The following is a 13,747-nucleotide window of genomic DNA, read 5'->3' as shown; positions in this document are numbered from 1 at the left end:
GTCGTTGCGCTCATTAAGCCCTAAGGGGCCAGTGGCATTGAGTTTAGAGATCCAGAATACCTCTCTGGCAAGCAGTAACTTATGTCTGTCTCCTCCCTCTGGGGGGGTATTAACCCTTTGCAGACCAAAAAATCTCATGCAACTTGTATCTCCACTGTGAACCAGACGCATATGCTCAATGAGTCGGGGGACACCTTTCCCCGATCTCACCGAATACATGTGTTCCTTGAACCGGACCCACATGCACCGCTTCGTTTTCCCCACATAATATCTGGCGCAAGGACACGTCACAACATAGATGACAAAACTTGTCTTGCACGTGATAAAGTGGGATACTCTGCACTCAGTGCCATTGAGGGAGAAATAGGCTCTGTCGATCAACTGATCGCAGTAACCGCACTGCTTGCACTTTTTGTTGCCCTGCGGTAATGTCTTTTGTAGCCAGTTGGTCTGTTTAGTGTGGCAGTTCGTTTTGCTATTTAGTTCATCTTCTAGAGTTCTGTTCTTACGGAACGTGATCAGTGGGTATTGCTCAGTCATCCCTTTGAGGTCAGGGTCTGTACATAACAGGGGCCAGTTTCTCTTGATTGCTCCAGCAATAACCTGATTAACAGGGGAATTCTGAAACGCAAAAGAGTATCTCTTGGCCTTGTCTCTGTCATTCTTAGACTGGCTGCAGAGCATTTCATCTCTACTTTTAGTAATGATTCTGGAATGGCTTTCTTGGATAACGCTCTGTGGATAGCCTCTCTGTTCTAGACGGTCCTCTAGCTCTTTAAGCTGCCTAGTGAACCCTTCCGGACGGATTTTCGATTGGAACACTAAACGCAAGAGCTCATTCAGACCTAGGCAGAAGAGATCTGAGCACTGGACAACGGATTCAGATTCCAGTCCCTCAGATGATTCATCCACTGCCAGAGGAGCCGGTGGGACCCAAAGACGTAAACCTGGCCATGTACAGAATATCCCTTTAGGCGGCGCACGCGAAGAGGGGGGAAAAAGAGGAGAAAAGACACAGAAAGAGAAGAAAAGAAAACAAGTGTCGTGGCGGGATTAGGAACGCCCTCCAACGTCATCAACATTTCTGGTGTCTCATTAGAACCCAATTGCGTGTCATTGCTGGAAAGGGGACTTATATTCGGAATCAATGAAGATTTCTCTGTGCCCTCCTTTGAATTAGATCTACATAAGGCAATTAGAAAAATTAATCTAACTAAATATTTTGCCACTAATAAATATTGTAAACGCAGTGAAACTGAGTCTGTGTCTAGATGTCAGGTTGGCTCACTAGGCTTTCAGGTGGTGAGTGATTTCACCCCTGCAGAGAATGCATGTGTACATATGCTAGCCCATTTAGACAGACCAGACATGCCTGTGTATGTTGATGGCAACGATCACAATAAAGATGTGTTTACGGGTGGTAAGAGATCTACGTTCTCACCCCAGATAGTTCCTGGTAGCCCCATAGACCAGTTCCAAAGGGCAGTACAATCGGATGTCAAAGCCCTGATTTATCCCAGAGCAGTGCACAATATCCCCGACAGAGAAAGAAGAGCACTCACATGGTTGAAGTCTCGACCAGATCTCACGATCAAGAGAGCCGACAAAGGCGGGGCGACAGTTGTGATGTCTACACAGTATTACAGGGAGGAAGCCGGACGGCAGCTCAACAATCCAGATGTTTACAGGAGACTCAACCAAGATCCTACTCCAAAGATAAAGGAACAATTACGGTCCCTGTTAAGGACACATACCACGTCCGGAGCCTTGGACATGAAAACAGCCGAAAGGCTTTTACCAGACTTCCCCCGCAAGCCCAGATGGTACTTTTTGCCCAAGGTGCATAAGTCGCTGGACCGGCCGCCGGGCCGTCCCATTGTCTCGGCGGTCGGTTCAGTGACTGAGGGCTTATCCCAATTCTTAGACTGGGCTTTGCGACCGCTGTTGGACGTCACACAATCGTACCTCAAAGATACCACTGAGTTTTTAAAAGCACTTCGTGAGCTCCATTGGCAGGAAGGATATGCACTAGCGACCGTGGATGTGGAGAGCCTCTACACCCGCATCCCACATGATGCGGGTGTGGAGGCGATTGACCACATCCTCGGTCGTGCGGGTAATACCGATGCATTTAGAGCTTTCGTCAGGGACGCCCTCCGGTTTATTTTGGTCAATAATACATTCACTTTTGAGGGGCAGTGGTATGTGCAGGAGATCGGCACTGCGATGGGCACGCCAGTCTCCTGCACGTACGCCAATTTATTTTTGGCTCACATGGAGAACAGGCTTATTTTTTCATCCACTAACCCGTTTGCTATCCCCATTAAGGCTTTTTTTCGTTATATTGATGACATGTTTTTTGTATGGGAGGGGTCAGAGGAATCTTTTTCCGATTTTGTCACATACTTGAACACACAGAATGGGGTTAACATGGCCTTCACCCACAAGTTTGGGGGCTCACAGATTGAGTTCCTAGACGTGTGGGTGGAGGTCTCTGACAATGAACTCACCACATCCATATTTAGGAAGCCGACAGCCTGTAACTCGCTGCTGCACTATGAGAGCTCCCACCCCCCCAGGTTAGAGACGCCATACCCTATGGACAAATGGTCAGGACCAGAAGGGTTAATTCATCAGAAGAAGGGTTCACTAGGCAGCTTAAAGAGCTAGAGGACCGTCTAGAACAGAGAGGCTATCCACAGAGCGTTATCCAAGAAAGCCATTCCAGAATCATTACTAAAAGTAGAGATGAAATGCTCTGCAGCCAGTCTAAGAATGACAGAGACAAGGCCAAGAGATACTCTTTTGCGTTTCAGAATTCCCCTGTTAATCAGGTTATTGCTGGAGCAATCAAGAGAAACTGGCCCCTGTTATGTACAGACCCTGACCTCAAAGAGATGACTGAGCAATACCCACTGATCACGTTCCGTAAGAACAGAACTCTAGAAGATGAACTAAATAGCAAAACGAACTGCCTCACTAAACAGACCAACTGGCTACAAAAGACATTACCGCAGGGCAACAAAAAGTGCAAGCAGTGCGGTTACTGCGATCAGTTGATCGACAGAGCCTATTTCTCCCTCAATGGCACTGAGTGCAGAGTATCCCACTTTATCACGTGCAAGACAAGTTTTGTCATCTATGTTGTGACGTGTCCTTGCGCCAGATATTATGTGGGGAAAACGAAGCGGTGCATGTGGGTCCGGTTCAAGGAACACATGTATTCGGTGAGATCGGGGAAAGGTGTCCCCCGACTCATTGAGCATATGCGTCTGGTTCACAGTGGAGATACAAGTTGCATGAGATTTTTTGGTCTGCAAAGGGTTAATACCCCCCCAGAGGGAGGAGACAGACATGAGTTACTGCTTGCCAGAGAGGTATTCTGGATCTCTAAACTCAATGCCACTGGCCCCTTAGGGCTTAATGAGCGCAACGACTTCAATGCCTGCCTGTAGTGTTGTTTTTAACATTGTGTCTCTTTATTACTTTATCACTTGTTTTGCTTAGTGTCACGCTTTGTTATTTAAGCACCCTCCTCCCTGCAGTCACGTGATACCCTAGCTTGAGGAAGCGGCAATCAGCCGGGAAACAGCTGTCCTGGGGTAGCGTACGCCCACACTTTCACCTGTCCTCCCTTCCCTGATGTATACTGTGCCTGAATAAAGATTCCTGAAGATCGGTGAGTGCCCGGACCTCTGTCTTCACTGTTTACATTACACATTCTTCTGTTGTACGGAGCACCCCGTTGGAATTTCTGTGTCACTGCATATCCTCCTGCTATCACAGCGTCAGTGGTGCCGACCGCATTCTGCTTTAGAAACGATAACTACTATAATACTGCTCCTATACACAGAAATATAACTACTATACGATACCTGCACGAGGTACATGGGGCAGTGTGGCTTGATCAATTCACATATAGAATTCTGATGTTTTTTATGCAGCCGAGAGGTACTAGTATCAGCCATAGGTGTGAGGTGCAGCACTCTTTTTCTTCCCTGAACCGTATTTTCGTTTCTCTCTTTTCTTCGTGTTTTGCACTCCTCCTGTAAGACCCACATGACCGCAATTAGCAGGAGACACCTGAGTGCTCATGGTTTTAATCCCTCCTGTCTGTCCCATTCTAACTGTGATAGCTATGGTGAGTGCAATACCTCATCCAGACTTGTGCTGTTTGGGGGCAGCTTCCTCCGCCGGTGGTGCTAGCTGGGTTCTGGTGTAGCATTTTTGGGTCTGGTCCTGTGGCATGGGGGTTGCAGGGCCGCTCCATGGCCTCCCTTCCCTGACTGTGCACGCCTGCGGGGGTGGTGGTCACTGACCGGCACAGTGTGGACTTAGTGTAAGGACCCATGTGTATCAGATACCTGCACGCGGTACATGGGGCAGTGTGGCTTGATCAATTCACATACAGAATTCTGATGTTTTTTATGCAGCCGAGATGTACTAGTATCAGCCATAGGTGTGAGGTGCAGCACTCTTTTTCTTCCCTGAACCATAACTACTATAATACTGCTCCTATATACAAGAATATAACTACTATAATACTGCTTCTATATACAAGAATATAACTACTATAATACTGCTCCTATGTACAAGCATATAACTTCTATAATACTGCCCCCTATATACAAGAATATAACTACTATAATACTGCTCCTATATACAAGAATATAACTACTATAATACTGCTCCTATATACAGGAATATAACTACTATAATACTGCTCCTATATACAAGAATATAACTACTATAATACTGCTTCTATATACAAGAATATAACTACTATAATACTGCTCCTATGTACAAGCATATAACTTCTATAATACTGCCCCCTATATACAAGAATATAACTACTATAATACTGCTCCTATATACAAGAATATAACTACTATAATACTGCTCCTATATACAGGAATATAACTACTATAATACTGCTCCTATATACAAGAATATAACTACTATAATACTGCTCCTATATACAGGAATATAACTACTATAATACTGCTCCTATATACAAGAATATAACTACTATAATACTGCTCCTATATACAGGAATATAACTACTATAATATTGCTCCCTATATACAAGAATATAACTACTATAATACTGCCCCTATATACAGGAATATAACTACTATTATACTGCTCCTATATACAGGAATATAACTACTATAATATTGCTCCTATATACAGGAATATAACTACTATAATACTGCTCCTATATACAGGAATATAACTACTATAAAACGGACAAGAAGAGAAAGGAGCTGTTGCACATCACACCTATGGCTGACACTAATGCCTCTCGACTATATTTAAAAACCAACGTCAGGATGTTAGTATTTAATTTGATCAAACCATATTGCCCCATGTACCACGTGCAGGTCTCCTGGCTCATAAGAGTCAGTACACTAACTCACCACTGTGTCAGTCAGCGACTGCTAACCCCGCAAAGCGAGCACAAACAGGGAAGGGAGGCCATAGAATGGCCCTGCAACCCCACTGTCACAGGACCAATCCCCAAAGCCCCCCCCCCCCCCAAAACCCAGCAGGTAACACCGGCAGAGAAAGCTGCCACCAAACAACACAAGTGTGAACATGGTCTTACTACTCACCATTGCTCCTGCAGGTAGAATGGGAAAAATAGGAGGTACTTGTCATGTGTGCACAGGTGCTTCCTGCTGATTGGGTCATTTGGGTCTTACCATGTGACCCCAATTAGCAGGAAGCACCTAATATAATTCGGGTTAGTCTGCCCTAGTGAAGGCGTTTATTACTGCTCACTCACAAAATGGATCTAGTTCTGCTGAGTACCACACCGGTACAGGCCAGGTCGGTGTTCACACTAATTCCTATTCTATAAGCAGGTGAAAGTTACTTGTTTCTTGTGAGGAATTTCCTGTAGCTGCAAGGTTCAAACCAACAAGAAAACCCTCAAAGCGTGCGATGTTCTAAGTGCTGGAGATCTTTCTAATACATGCATCACATTTGGGAGGTGCGAAGAACATGAAAGCCGGTAAATGCGGCTGCAAAAACAGGGAATTTCAATTAGGGCAGAACTACAGAGATGGCGGTCATGTCCTCCAGCAGCAAGTCTCTTATAGGTCATCCTCCGGAGACAGAGACAAGTAACCCCAACCTACAATCCTGTTCTGCAGCTTGTAACCATCAAGAAATTGTACACTGTTAGGCTATGTTTACACTACGTAAAAGTACGCTACGTAATCGCACTGGAGTGAGCGGCTTTCGGACCGAAAGTCCGAAAGTTCCGCTCATCTCTAATCAGAACACCACGGCCTGAAAGATCATCCGGCCGGTACTACAGTACCGACCGGGATGATCCAGGCAGAGACCGGCCGTTCCGTGACCCGGACTGGTCACGGAACGGCCGGTCTCATACGTTGTGTGAACATAGCCTTATACTGTACACAATTATATATTGTAACCCATACTATAATAGCTATGCTGCTATACATACTATACTATATATATGGACTATGCAACAGTCCATATATAAGGTGAAAGTTAAATGAACAGCCTGGGGCACAGAACAGCAAAGCGGCTGAGCCGCAGTGGATGTGGTCAGGACAGAGGTGAGTATCCCGATGTGACACTAAAAAGAAAAATATATGAGAAACAGATCGCTGATCTCAGGGAGACCAGCCAAACGATAACACTGCCGGATGCCGGTTAAAGCGCTCAATGTAGTGAATTCCTAGGTGCATTGCTCCCTGGGAAACATGTATATGCAAAAGAAGAGCCAGTGGAGCCTCATTAAAGAGTCTCGAAACACAGTACTAGCCAGATATTCCTCCAGGAAGGACTCAGCCAAGGGGTGGCTCCTGTAAGGAAACCACAAAAACCACCATATTAAGTGGCCCTATAAGTCAATGTAATGACAAGGGGAAAACCAAGGCCAGGTATCAATCCACATACAGCTGTTTCGGGGTATTGCCCCTCATCAGTGTGGAGCAGGATTGTGGCTAAGTGGGAGCAATGCCTAGTAAAGCCATAAGAGAAACAGATAGCTGATTCTAAGGGAGACCAGCCAAACGATAACACTGCCATCTGCCGGTTAAAGCGATCAAAGCAGTGAAGTCCTAGGTGCAAGGATAAAGACTCCAGCACTCACCATAAGATACGGCAACAAACACTCACTTTATTCCATCACGGACATACAGCAGGGAGGGGGATACGCAGTTCTACTAGTACCAGGGACGGAAGGAATCAGGTGACACCTTTCTTCTGAATGGAAGGTATTTCCCGATACGTCCGTCCCAGGCACTGCGTGTCTCCCTTCCTGCTGAATGTCCGTGATGGAATAAACCGAGTGACCCAGCTAGGTCGCAGCGCCACTTCCATTGGAAGAATGATACTTAGAGGTGAGCCAAGGAGTCATGCGTCCTCGCCAACCAACTAGGTCCCCAACCAGGGATCATAGAGAGGTAAGTATATACTTTAATACTTTCCATATTAGCAAGGTCGCACAGACATCACTAGCGATATATATAGAGCCCTTGCTGCACGATCATTGAGCCGTTTAATAGGCTCTGTAAGCTTTAAAGTATCACTATTGTTACAAAAAACTTTGACATGTCGTAGAGACATGTGAAAATTTTTGATCGGTCTGGATCTGAGTGTTCACACTTTTACTGATCGGGAGAACAAGCCGGGAGAAGACCGAACTCAATTAGGGCCCTATTCCACCGGACGATTATCGTTTGCATAATCGTTAACGATCTCAAACAACCGCTATATTGCGAAAGACCTGAAAACGTTCACTCATTTCCATGGAACGATAATCGTTACTTATGATCGTAACTGCGATCGTTTTTTCTTCGCTATTTATTCGCTATTGCGTTCATATCTACTTATGTCTTATTCAATGCAAACGATTTGCGAACGATTTGTGAACGAGCAACGATAAAAATAGGTCAAGGTCTAAAGCGATCAACGATTTCTCGTTCGGTCGTTAATCGTTAACTGCATTTCAACCGAACGATTATCGTTTAGATTCGAACTATTTAACGATAATCTGAACGATAATCGTCTGGTGGAATAGGGCCCTTAGAGAAAGAGAGTCCGGCTCCATAGAGCTCCATTGTAAGTCTGACTCTTATTTTCTAACTCAAAGTGAAAAGAGGATGTGCTGCAGCGCTGTAACTCCTGGAGTAGTGGATCCACTGGACCGTCACTAGCGATGGCACTAACCTCACCAGGGAGCGGAGTCTAAGGGGCCGCTGGTTTTCACCAGAGCCCGCCGCAAGGCGGGATGGACTTGCTGCGGCAGGCGACCCCCAGGTCGCTACCCCTGGCTTGGTTGCTAGTGACGGCAGGCGAGGCATGGCAGAAGCAGTAGGCAGGAGATGGTACTGGCAATGGTCTGTAGGTGAGACCGCACGTGACAGGCTGAACACAGGAACCAAAGTGTAACGGGGAAGCAGGAACCAGGAACAAGGAGTGGGGACCAGGTAGCGGACAGGAATCAGGAACAAGGACTAGGGACCAGGTAGCGGACAGGAATCAGGAACAACAGGGAGCTGGGCCAAACGCTATGGGAAGCATGTAGAGGCTCCAACACCTGCAGTGGGGCAGGGCTGGAATTTATAGGGAGTGATTGTGTGCATGACCAATTAGGAGCGCACTGCCCCTTTAAATCTGAGACAGCCGGCGCGCGCGCGCCCTAGGAGGCGGGGACGCGCGCGCCGGCCGGCACAGCGACGGACAGGAGCGTGGAGAGGTGAGACGCCCCCCGGGGCCGAAGTAACAGCAGCGCCGGGTCCCTGCTTATGGACACCGCCTGCTGCATGGGAAAGAGAGGAGTCGCGGCGGCGGCCCGGAGCACGGGACGCCGCCGCGGCCGTGACAGTACCCCCCCCCCTTTGGCCTCCCCCTCTTTCTGGCCTGTAGGAACCTCTTGATGAGATCTTGGTCCAGGATGTTAGCCTCGGGTTCCCAGGACCTCTCCTCAGGACCAAATCCTTTCCAGTCCACCAGGAAGAACCGTCTCCCTCTGACAGTTTTCATGGCCAGAATGTCTTTGACAATGTAGACGTCGTCAGAGACGGCTTGTGGAGCAGAGAGCGAAGCCTTATCGGAGAACCGGTTGAGGACTACTGGCTTTAAGAGGGAGACATGGAAGGCGTTCGGAATCCGCATCGTAGGAGGTAGGCGGAGTTTGTAGGTGACAGGGTTGAGGCGTTTTAGCACCGAGAAAGGACCGATGAATCGAGGACCCAACTTGTAGCTGGGAATCTTGAGTCGGACATATTTGGCCGAGAGCCAGACTTTGTCCCCAGGGAGAAAATTCATGGCGGGTCTTCTTCTCTTATCCGCCTGGTCCTTCATGCGGTCAGATGCCTTGAGCAGAGATTGTCGAGTCTGTTCCCAGATTGACTGCAGGTCAGATAACAACTCCTCCACGGCTGGGACTTCAGAGGATGGAGAGAGAGGCAGAGGAGGGCGAGGATGACGTCCATAGACCACATAGAAGGGTGACTTGCCTGTGGAGCTCGAGTCCAGATGATTGTAGGAGAACTCCGCCCATGGAAGCAGACTGGACCAGTTGTCCTGGCGAGCGGAGACGAAATGTCGAAGATAACTGCCAAGGACCTGATTGACCCTCTCCACTTGCCCATTAGTCTGGGGATGATAGGCCGAAGAGAAGTCCAGCTTCACTTGGAGTTGAGAGCAGAGAGCACGCCAGAATCTGGAGACAAATTGTGAGCCTCTGTCAGACACTATATGAAGAGGAAGACCATGGAGGCGGAAGATATGCTGAAAGAACAGCTGGGCCAGGCGAGGAGCTGATGGTAATCCAGGAAGAGCCACGAAGTGGGACATCTTGGAAAAGCGGTCAGTTACAACCCAAATGACCGTGTCACCCGCAGATGGAGGTAAGTCTGTGACAAAGTCCATGCCTATATGGCACCAGGGGCGGTCTGGGACTGGCAAGGGCTGAAGTAGGCCGGTAGGCTTTTGATGGGAGGACTTGTCTCTGGCACAGATGGTACAAGACGCCACAAAGTCCTTGACATCTTGGAGTAGGCTAGGCCACCAGTAGTGGCGGGAGATCAGTTGCCCGGTCTTTAGAGCTCCCGGATGCCCGGCCACCATAGAGGAATGACCCCATTTCAAGATGCGTTTACGGAGTCCGGGGCGCACATAAGTCTTACCGGGAGGCAATCTCTGCAGAGTAGAAGTAGCAACAGGTACTAGGCAATCGGGAGGAATTATGTGACGAGGAGGTTCCTCTTGCCCCATGACATCGGATGCTCGGGATAACGCATCGGCCTTTATATTCTTCTCGGCTGGACGGAAATGAATGGTGAAGTTGAACCGAGAGAAGAAGAGGGACCACCTGGCCTGCCGGGGATTGAGGCGTTGAGCCGATTGGAGGTAGAGGAGGTTCTTGTGGTCCGTGTAGATGTTAACGGAATGTCTAGCCCCCTCTAGGAGATGACGCCACTCCTCCAGTGCCAACTTGATAGCCAGGAGTTCACGATGGAAAAAGTTTTAGAAAAGAACCCGCAGGTTCTGATCTTGCCTGATGTGTCCCTTTGCGAGAGGACGGCTCCTGCGCCCACAGAAGAAGCATCAACTTCAAGAGAAAACAGCTTGGAGATATCCGGGCGAACTAGAGCAGGAGCGGAGGCAAAGGCAGACATTAGGCTATTGAAGGCTTGTTCGGCCTCTGGAGGCCAGCGTTTGGGATCCGCCCTCTTCTTTGTGAGAGCCACTATGGGTGCTACCAGGGTAGAGAAGTGAGGGATGAATTGCCGGTAGTAGTTGGCAAATCCAAGGAATCGTTGGATAGCTCTAAGTCCCTCAGGGCGAGGCCATTGGAGAACAGCTGAGAGCTTGGCAGGATCCATCTGTAGGCCCTGGTCGGAGACAATGTACCCAAGAAACGGCAGGCTGCGTTGATGGAAAACGCACTTCTCCAGCTTGGCATATAAGCGGTTGGCCCGTAATCTTCGTAGAACCTGCCGTACATGGGACACGTGGGTCTGCTGGTCGTGGGAGAAGACCAGGATGTCGTCAAGATAGACAATGACGCAGACATAGAGGAGGTCGCGGAATATATCATTCACAAATTCCTGGAAGACCGCTGGGGCGTTGCATAGGCCGAATGGCATGACCAGATATTCGTAGTGCCCATCCCTGGTGTTGAAAGCGGTCTTCCATTCGTCTCCTTCACGAATTCGGATCAGGTTATACGCTCCCCTCAGGTCCAGCTTAGAGAAGACCCTAGCTCCACGGAGACGGTCGAATAGTTCGGGGATTAGCGGAAGAGGATAGCGGTTCTTGACAGTCATCTTATTTAAGCCCCGGTAGTCTATGCATGGGCGGAGGGAACTGTCCTTCTTCTGCACAAAGAAAAATCCAGCGCCAGCAGGGGACGTGGATTTACGAATGAAGCCCTACTGTAAGTTCTCCCGGAAGTAGGAGGACATGGCTTCCGTCTCGGGCACCGAGAGAGGGTATATGTAACGCCCGGAGTAGTGGATCCACTGGACCGGCACCAGCGATGGCACAAACCTCACCAGGGAGCGGAGTCTAAGGGGCCGCTGGTTTTCACCAGAGCCCGCCGCAAGGCGGGATGGACTTGCTGCGGCAGGCGACCCCCAGGTCGCTACCCCTGGCTTGGTTGCTGGTGACGGCAGGCGAGGCGTGGCAGGAGATGGCACAGGCAATAGTCTGCAGATGAGAGGGCACGTGACAGGCTGGACACGGGAACAGGTGGAGTGACAGGGGAACAGGAACCAGGAACAGGGACTTGGGACCAGGTAACGGACAGGACTCAGGAACAGGGACTTGGGACCAGGTAACGGACAGGACACAGGAACAACAGGGAGCTGGGCCAAACGCTATGGGAAGCATGTAGAGGCTCCAACACAGGGAACAGGGCAAGCTGGGATTTATAGGGGAGTGATTAGGTGCAACTACCAATTAGGAGCGCACTGCCCCTTTAAATCTGAGACAGCCGGCGCGCGCGCGCCCTAGGAGGCGGGGACGCGCGCGCCGGCCGGCACAGCGGGAGACAGGAGCGTGGAGAGGTGAGGCGCCCCCCGGGGCCGAGGTGATAGCAGCGCCGGGTCCCCGACTATGGACACCGGCTGCTGCATGGGGCAGGAAGCGGTCGCGGCGGCGGCCCGGAACGCGGGACGCCGCCGCGGCTGTGACAGTACCCCCCCCCCTTTGGCCTCCCCCTCTTTCTTGCCTGCAGATGGCACAGGAAGCCACAAAGTCTTTGACATCTTGAAACAAACTGGACCACCAGTAGTGGCGAGAGATCCGTTGGCCGGTCTTACGGACTCCAGGGTGCCCGGCCTCCAACGAGGAATGACCCCACTTCAAAATACCTCTTCGAAGCGCAGGGTGAACATGAGTCTTTCCGGGGGGTACTCTCCGAAGCGAGGAGGTGACGACTGGTGCTAGGCGATCAGGCGGTAAAACATGGCAAGGGACTGTGGGTCTGTGGACGAGGACCTTCTGTAAGTTCTCCCGGTGGTGAGAGGACCCGACCTTAGTCTTGGGTACGGAGAGAGGGTACACCTCGGCAGAGAAGGCATCCGCCGAGTCTTGGTCTTCTGCCGGTAGGTCGGATAGAGGCTTGGCTGGGACAGGAAACGACATAGTACACTTGGTCTGAGGTGACCTGAGACACTGGTTGGAACAGTCCGGACCCCAACTGAGAATCTCCCCGGTTCTCCAGTCCAGTTGAGGGGCATGTTCTTGCAGCCACGGGAGTCCCAGGAGGACCGCGGGGGAAGAATGGGGCAGGACGTAGAAGGATATCTTTTCTTGATGTAAAGGACCCACCTGGAGGACTAAAGGTGCGGTCTGGTAGTACACACGGTCGGTAAGAATCTCGCCTGTGACCGAGGAGATAGTCAGGGGCCTGGCTAGTCGGGTCACGGGTAGCCGCCATCTTTGGACCAATGTTGCCGCAATAAAACTGCCTGCTGACCCAGAATCGAGGAAGGCAGTAGTCTGATGATTTCGTCCTGAGAGAGTCCGGATGGAAACTGGCATAGACAGACTTGGTATGGTGGCATTCACACCTAGGGACACCTGTCCCACCGGACCTAGGTGCGAGCATTTTCCGGATGTTTGGGGACGTAGGGGACATCCCAGCCGGAAGTGATCGGAACCCCCGCAATAGAGACAGAGATTCTGCTCCAGGCGCCGGATTCTTTCATCAGGCGTCAGGTGAGCCCGTTCCACCTGCATAGGAATCTCAGGAGACGGTTGGGACATCGAAAGGTCAGGATTCTGGAAAACCGGCGCCAGCTGGGGATGGCGACGGGAACGGGTTAGTAAATGTTCATGCCGAACCTCCTCCTCCCTCTCCGAAAAACGAGTATCAACTCGGGTGGCCAGTAGAATGAGTTCGTTCAGGGAGGTAGGCAGGTCTCGGGCAGCGAGCACGTCTCTCACACGACTAGACAGGCCCTTCTTGAAGGTGGCCAATAGGGCGGCCTCGTTCCAGTCCAATTCGGCTGCCAGGGTGCGGAACTGGATGGCGTAGTCACCAACAGAGGAGCTGCCTTGAGAGAGGTTGAGGAGAGCAGTCTCGGCTGAAGAAGCACGGGCAGGTTCCTCAAAGACGGAGCGAAACTCGAATAGGAAGGCCCGGAGATTGGCAGCAACTGGATCATCACGGTCCCACAGTGGCGTGGCCCAGGCCAGGGCTCTACCCTCTAATAGGCTGATGATGAAAGCCACTTTAGAGCGCTCGGTG

The 13,747-nt window shown here is 50.1% G+C and overlaps 1 protein-coding gene across 1 annotated transcript in view; it reads left to right on the top strand.

Moving 5' to 3' along the window:
* The first annotated feature begins 3,577 nt into the window (after positions 1-3,577).
* The window catches only part of HEXD (hexosaminidase D), a 112,563-nt gene continuing 102,393 nt past the window's right edge, over positions 3,578-13,747 (top strand). Inside the window, exon 1 of the mRNA XM_069952119.1 lies at positions 3,578-3,679. The gene's annotated coding sequence lies outside the window, so the exon portion shown is untranslated. The remainder of the gene's footprint in view (positions 3,680-13,747) is intronic.

Source organism: Dendropsophus ebraccatus, chromosome 14, assembly GCF_027789765.1.
Source record: "Dendropsophus ebraccatus isolate aDenEbr1 chromosome 14, aDenEbr1.pat, whole genome shotgun sequence".
Classification (NCBI taxonomy): Eukaryota; Metazoa; Chordata; class Amphibia; order Anura; family Hylidae; genus Dendropsophus; species Dendropsophus ebraccatus.
This window is presented reverse-complemented; position numbering and strand designations above follow the sequence as displayed.